Raw genomic sequence first — 6,517 nt, forward strand, 5'->3', positions numbered from 1 at the left:
TTCATATCTATGTATATATCCTTTTGATGAATTACTAAATTTTCTTTTACTTCAATGTGCATTTTTATAGTAATTTGTGTGGTGTTGTAAAATATAATGATAATAAATACATTGCATTTTTTAATTTCATTTTTTATTGGTTAAACCCCATTATACAATAAGAGTACAAGTGGTATGATTATTATTGAGGACTTGACATATAGCCTTGACTCAATATATGCTCATTCCCAAGGATTGGTATTTATTCTTAGATTTTCTATTCCTCTACTATGTTACATTCATACTTGTATTATTGATGGTTGTGCACTTCAATAAAATGAATCTAAAACACACAATTGGAATCCAAATTTGAGGGTTAATCTAATCCTTTCTACTAGTTGTTATATGACTAGTATAGATATCTTAAATAAATCTATCTAAAAATATATACATAGATATCCACTACAAAATAATTATAATTTAATTTACTACATCTAAAATAATTTATATTTCTTTTATCTCCATTTATTTATTTTTTTACTAACTTAAACTTTTTATTTTAATTTCTAAAAAAATGGTTTAACTTAGAAGAATAAAAGTTAACGTTAACACGCTCACACCATCCCACTCCACCCATTCTACCATTGTAAAATGCATATTGGCATTAATAACTTGAAGTATAAAATGTTACATGTGCATCTTTCAAGTTGCATTTAAGGTCCAATCCTAAATCATGATTTAACAAGAGATGCAAAATATGCTCAATTTAATAGATACAAATATACATAATAGTGAAAATTATATAATATTATGAGAGCAACCTAAATTAAATTAGATAAAATTATTAATATACAAAATTATATAATTGTCATATAGTATATTAAATTAATTTTTTATATAAATTTATGGTAAATTTAGAAAGCTTATATTTGATTGAAACAAATATAGTCATATTTTTAGTTATAATTTTTATATTAATTATTACATGTAACTTTACTAATATAATAGTTTTGTTAGAATTATTAGTTCTTCTATATTCTTTTACAAATCTTATATAAACTTAATTTTAGATTATTTTGAATTTGACTAAGATAAATTAAATCTGATTGTATTGATCATTTTAAAAACTAAGCAATTAACTTTATTATGAAAACCCTTGTTATTCCATCCTTAAGTCCTAATGTTGATTCCAAATTAGAAAGAAATACAATATATTTTAACCTAAATTTCAAATTAGAAAGAAATACAATATGAAATACAATATATTTTAACCTAAATTGGTTGGCTAGTCATATGGAGATGTAAAAATAATGCTTTTAGTGTACTCGATAGAAAAATGTGACCATTTCTAAATGCAATTTTCATGGATGTAAAAAAAAGTAGTTTTCCATTAAAACTACTCATTAGAGAAGCGAAGAAGAAGCTTACTAACCTAGTAAATTTAAAAGATTTATTTAAATTGCTAATTATTAATTTGTATATATACTAGCACTTGCAACTGTAAAAAGTTCAAGGGATAAGCTGATAGAGCATTTTATGAATATTATCATTGTCTAAAATTGCATATATCACTAAAGGGTTCAACATATTTTTCTTATGATTTATGTGATTTTTTGTCATGAAACAATGATGGCCATGGTGGTCTGAAAGTGCTTCACAAAAAAGGGATTTTTCAACTCCTCAAGTTATCTCTATCTATGAGATTTTCACAACACTTATTATTTCAACTTCCCAAGTTATCATTTTCACAAACTGTGTATTGTTGATTTGATTAACTTTTGCATTTTAGGTGAGTTTTTGACATTTTTTTGAAGTGGTGTAAAGCCCTTCTTGATTAAGTTATGGATGTGATTGTGTAAAAAAAAATTATTAGCAATATTTTCTATTTTAATAATATTGATTAACTTATGGATATGATTGTGTTTAAAATAATTTTATTAGCAATATTTGGAAATATAAATATACATATACATATACATACATACATACATACATACATACATACATACATGAAAAAAGAGGGGCAAAAACTTTATTGATCTTTAGAGCAAAACATTACAAAATAGCAAAGGGCCAAAGCCCCAAGAACCACCAAAGACCACAAGAAAAGACAAGAACTAGATCATCCTTCCCTAATACCACTTACATCTTCTACAAGAGTCCTCTCCAAGTCCTAGCATAACTGACAGGGCATCTGCTCCCACTCATCAATCTTCCCACCACCTATATTTTTAGATGTCCATTTTGCCAGACTATCAGCTGCCCTATTCCACCCCCTTGGAATATGGCATAAGACAATGGATCCATTAAAGAGCTAACCTATAATATTTGTTGCACTATCATAGAAAACTACTAGGTAACATCCAAAATCTTCCTCTCAAGGAGAAGGTTGACCAGAACCTGAGAGTCAGACTCACAAATCACCTTACGCTACCCTAGAGCATACGCCTGCTTCAAAGCATATAGCATAGCCAAACCTTCCATCCTATTAATAGTCTACATCCCTTTATTAGCCAAGAAAATAAAAACCACTGATCCAAAAGAATCCCTACCAATCCCACCAATCCCAGTTGGACCTAGATTGCCTTAGGAAGAGCCATTCATATTAATTTTAAAAAAACTAGTAGGAGGGGGCAGACATCTCCCCATCCTTTGAACTTTTTACTTCACACATCTATCTCTCCTAACACAGGCTGAAGCTAGAGATATCCCCTATATTCCAAACCCATCAACCATCTCAACATCACCTTTCTCAAGCAGTAACACAATCTCACTCTTAGATTCAACAATATCTTGGGTCATTCCCATAATTATAAGCCAAACCTGTTGAATCCCCAATTTTTCACCCCGAAAGATTCATCAATTCCTTTCCAACTAGACTTGCCATAGCAAAAAGATAGGTCCAACATACCAAACATCTTGCAAGAAGGAAGCCAAGGAGGGGGGCCTCCCCAAACTCATCCAAAACTCTATTAGGGAGGAGGCATGAATGCATAGGCATTTCCAAACACCCCACTAGAAATGTCAAAGTTGTAGGGTGAAAGGGTAGTGGAAGAACAAATGCAAAGAGTCTTCCTCCCCACAACTACAAAGAACACACGTTGAAGGCCCAGAAAAACCCCTCTTCCAGATATTGTCCCACGTCAAGCATCTATTCCAGACCAAAGTCCAAATAAAGCAGTTACACTTTGGCCAAGAAAACTTATTCCAGACTTTCTTCCACCATTGAACCTCCCCCCCCCCCACCCCCACCCACTGCCCCCCCCCCCCCCCACCCCCCCCCACCCCCCCCCAAAGTTTCTTGGAGAGCAACTCCTGATACCCAGAAGAAATAGTGTAACCTCCCTTGGGATTAGGGGACTAGGCCAACACATCATCATCCATAAGGGTGCTATAGTTTTAGCCAGAAAGAATGTAATGAAGCTTAGCACACTCCACTTATAAACTGAGAATAGGCCATTCCTCTAGGTTCTTCCCTCTTGCCTCCACCAACTACCCTTGAAGGGAAAAGGACTTAAAGTTGCACACCCTTGACCATCAGACTTCATAAAACCTCTGGGACAATATACACAAATGAGGATATTGAATGACCATGGAAGGTTAACCGTCCCAATCATCATGCTAGAAATGTGCCTCTAACCCACTCTTACAGATCTAGTATAAGTCAACTTTAATGAGCGCAACCCATTTATTGAGAGTATTCCAAATCATCGAACCTTTCCCAGTCAAGGTATACCAAGGGATATCTTTCTGGGGGATCCTTGGAAAGCACTTCTAAGTCAAAATTATGACCCATACCTCATCCTATTCCAAACACCATCACCCAATTTGGCTTCCAGAGTAGTACCAATTAGCATTGATTGTCATAATCCAAGACCACCAAACTCTTTTGAGCTACAAGCAACCTCCCATTTAACAAGGCTCCACTTAGTTGATGATAAATTTCCAACCCATAAAAAATATCTTGCTAAGGAATGCAGGTCCCTAACAAAGCTCATTAACACCACCTAAATCGTACACCTATAAAGAGGAAGAGCCTGAACCACTGATTGGAGCAACTGGACCCGACCAACAAAGAATAGCCAGCGATGGGTCCAATGAGTGACTTTGACACGAAACTTATCTAGAATAACCTACCAAAAATCCCTAGACTAATTGCCAACTAAGATAGGAATCCAAAGGTAGAGCAATGGAATACTCCCAATTTGGAATCTAAGAATATGAGCAACTCTTGTCTGAATAGATGGTAGAGTGTTGAAGAAAAAAATGAAAGACTTGCCCTTGTTAATTAACTGGCCTGAAGTAGCAAGATAAACATCCAACACCTTACGCATATTAGAAGCGTCTCAAATGGTAGCCATGCTCATCAAAGCCGTATCATCCAAAAACTATAGGTGTGATTGTACAAGAAGGCCCCCTCCCCATTGCAAGCCCTAAATGAAGCCCCCTTCTACATTCCTTTTTATCGACTATCCCAAACCTTCCACCAAAAGAAGAAACAAGTAAGGAGAGAGGGGGTCACCTTGCCATAAACCTCAAGAGGCACCAAAAATATTAGAATACTCCCCATTAATCAAAATTGAGAAAGAAGTTGAATTCACACAACTCATAACCCAACGGATCCATTTCCTCTTAAAACCAAAGGCTCCCAAAACCTTTTGGAGAAATGATCAACAACCTCTATCATAAACCTTAGCCATGTCCAGCTTGATGAACATAGCCTTGTCTTTAGAGTTGGCCATGGAGTGAATAGTCTCAGTAGCCACAACCACCCCATCCAAGATCTGGCGGCCTACCACAAAGCCACTTTGTTCTTCATAAATTAGTAGTGGAAGCCACTTTTTTAACCTATCAGCAATCAACTTAGATATAATTTTATAAATAACATTGCACAAAGAGATAGGGTGAAACTGACTTAACCGATCAACCCCTTCCCCCTTGGGGATGAAAGAAAGGAAAGTAGAGTTCAGGGCCCAAAGTATTTTCTTATTCTTCTGGGATTCATGAATAACTGCCAATAAATTTGTCTTTATAATTGTTAACCATATTTGCCTCTTGCCAAAAATTTGAATTCAAATACTTGAGCCCACCCAAAGGTCACTTTCCATATTTAAGTATTTAAAATGACATGGAAATACAAAAATAAATGAAATAAAACCTTAAGTTATTTCCTTGTTTCTAAGTGACTGTGCACTTTAATGTTTCTACTTGCCCTCAATTCCCTCACCGTCAGATCTTTTGTGACCTAATGTGGGTAAGCCCCTTAGTGACACGTAGCTAATAATGATGTCATGCATCCGTTCTTCTCAAAGGTAATAAATGAATTCTCTATCATGGCACTTGTTAGAGCACGTGGGTTTGAAAAGGTGATACTCTATTTGTGCAGCAAGACCCACTGTCTGATGCAAATAGATCTATGGTGGGTGCTTTCCCACATTAAGAAGATGCAAGGATGTTAAGGAATGCGGGAAAGCACCTCACTACCACTTGTCTTTTTGGGGTTAGGTTGATTTCATAAGCCACAGGGTGATGCCAGCTAGGGCCAGGTCATATTGAGGTGTATGTTGAATGGTTCATGGGCCCATAAGTATTAAGGGCAGGCACAGTATAATGAAGATCTTTCATGATCGTTGATCTTATGGAGATCAATGATCAACACTTTCCCGCATTATGAAGATGCAAGGTAATTAAACAATGTAGGAAAGTGCCTAAAGGGCACGTTTCCTTATGGGCCTGGCTAAGGCATTAATAGTTAAGGATGATGGTTATGTGACATCATGGTTAAGTTAGGAAGGTGGCTCAGTTAATTGAGAAGATGTGGTCAACTGCGTGGAGACTTTACGGTGTGGAAAAATGAAATGAAATTATTGGCTCGCGTGGCCCATTTTGGTTGCAAGATTCAGTTGACTTTTTGACTTTCCTGATTGATGAGCTAGAAATGAAGGAAATCGAGTTTTCTTGCACAATTTGATCCTCATGATCAATTCCAACTACTCTCGAATGAATGCTAAACCCAGTAAACAACAAGAGAATACTCTGCCACCCTAGTTTATCCATCTACTTGGTCAGAATGGTTTAATGGTGTCATTTTTCTCAGGGCCTTATTTCAACAAAATATCAGATTTCATTGTACCTAAATCTATGCCCAGATTAGATTTTCTCCAGACCTCTAAAGAGACTTAATGGTAGTGGTTGTGGAGTAACTTCAGTTAGAGAACATCTCAGCTATTCCTAAGCTATAAAGGAATTTTTTTAAGATTTTTTTTAGGTCGACTCTTCTCTATTTTCTCTGATATTGCTCTGTAATTTCACTGTAAATCCCCTTTGCCTCTAAATCATATGATATTCTTATCTCCTTCAGCCATTGATGTGAAGTGCAAGAACTATTTGCCTCTCATTGGTGTATTGTAGATATCTACAATCTTACATGACTATATCTCTTTTGGCCTACGAATGGTATATAAGTGAATCCTATCTTTCCTTGTGTCATTCATTTGGGTTTTTCTGATCTGCATGTGATTGTTACATTAAAGCAAGT

This window comes from Cupressus sempervirens, chromosome 6 (assembly GCF_028749045.1).
Source record: "Cupressus sempervirens isolate cs-2001-9-10 chromosome 6, ASM2874904v1, whole genome shotgun sequence".
Lineage (NCBI taxonomy): Eukaryota > Viridiplantae > Streptophyta > Pinopsida > Cupressales > Cupressaceae > Cupressus > Cupressus sempervirens.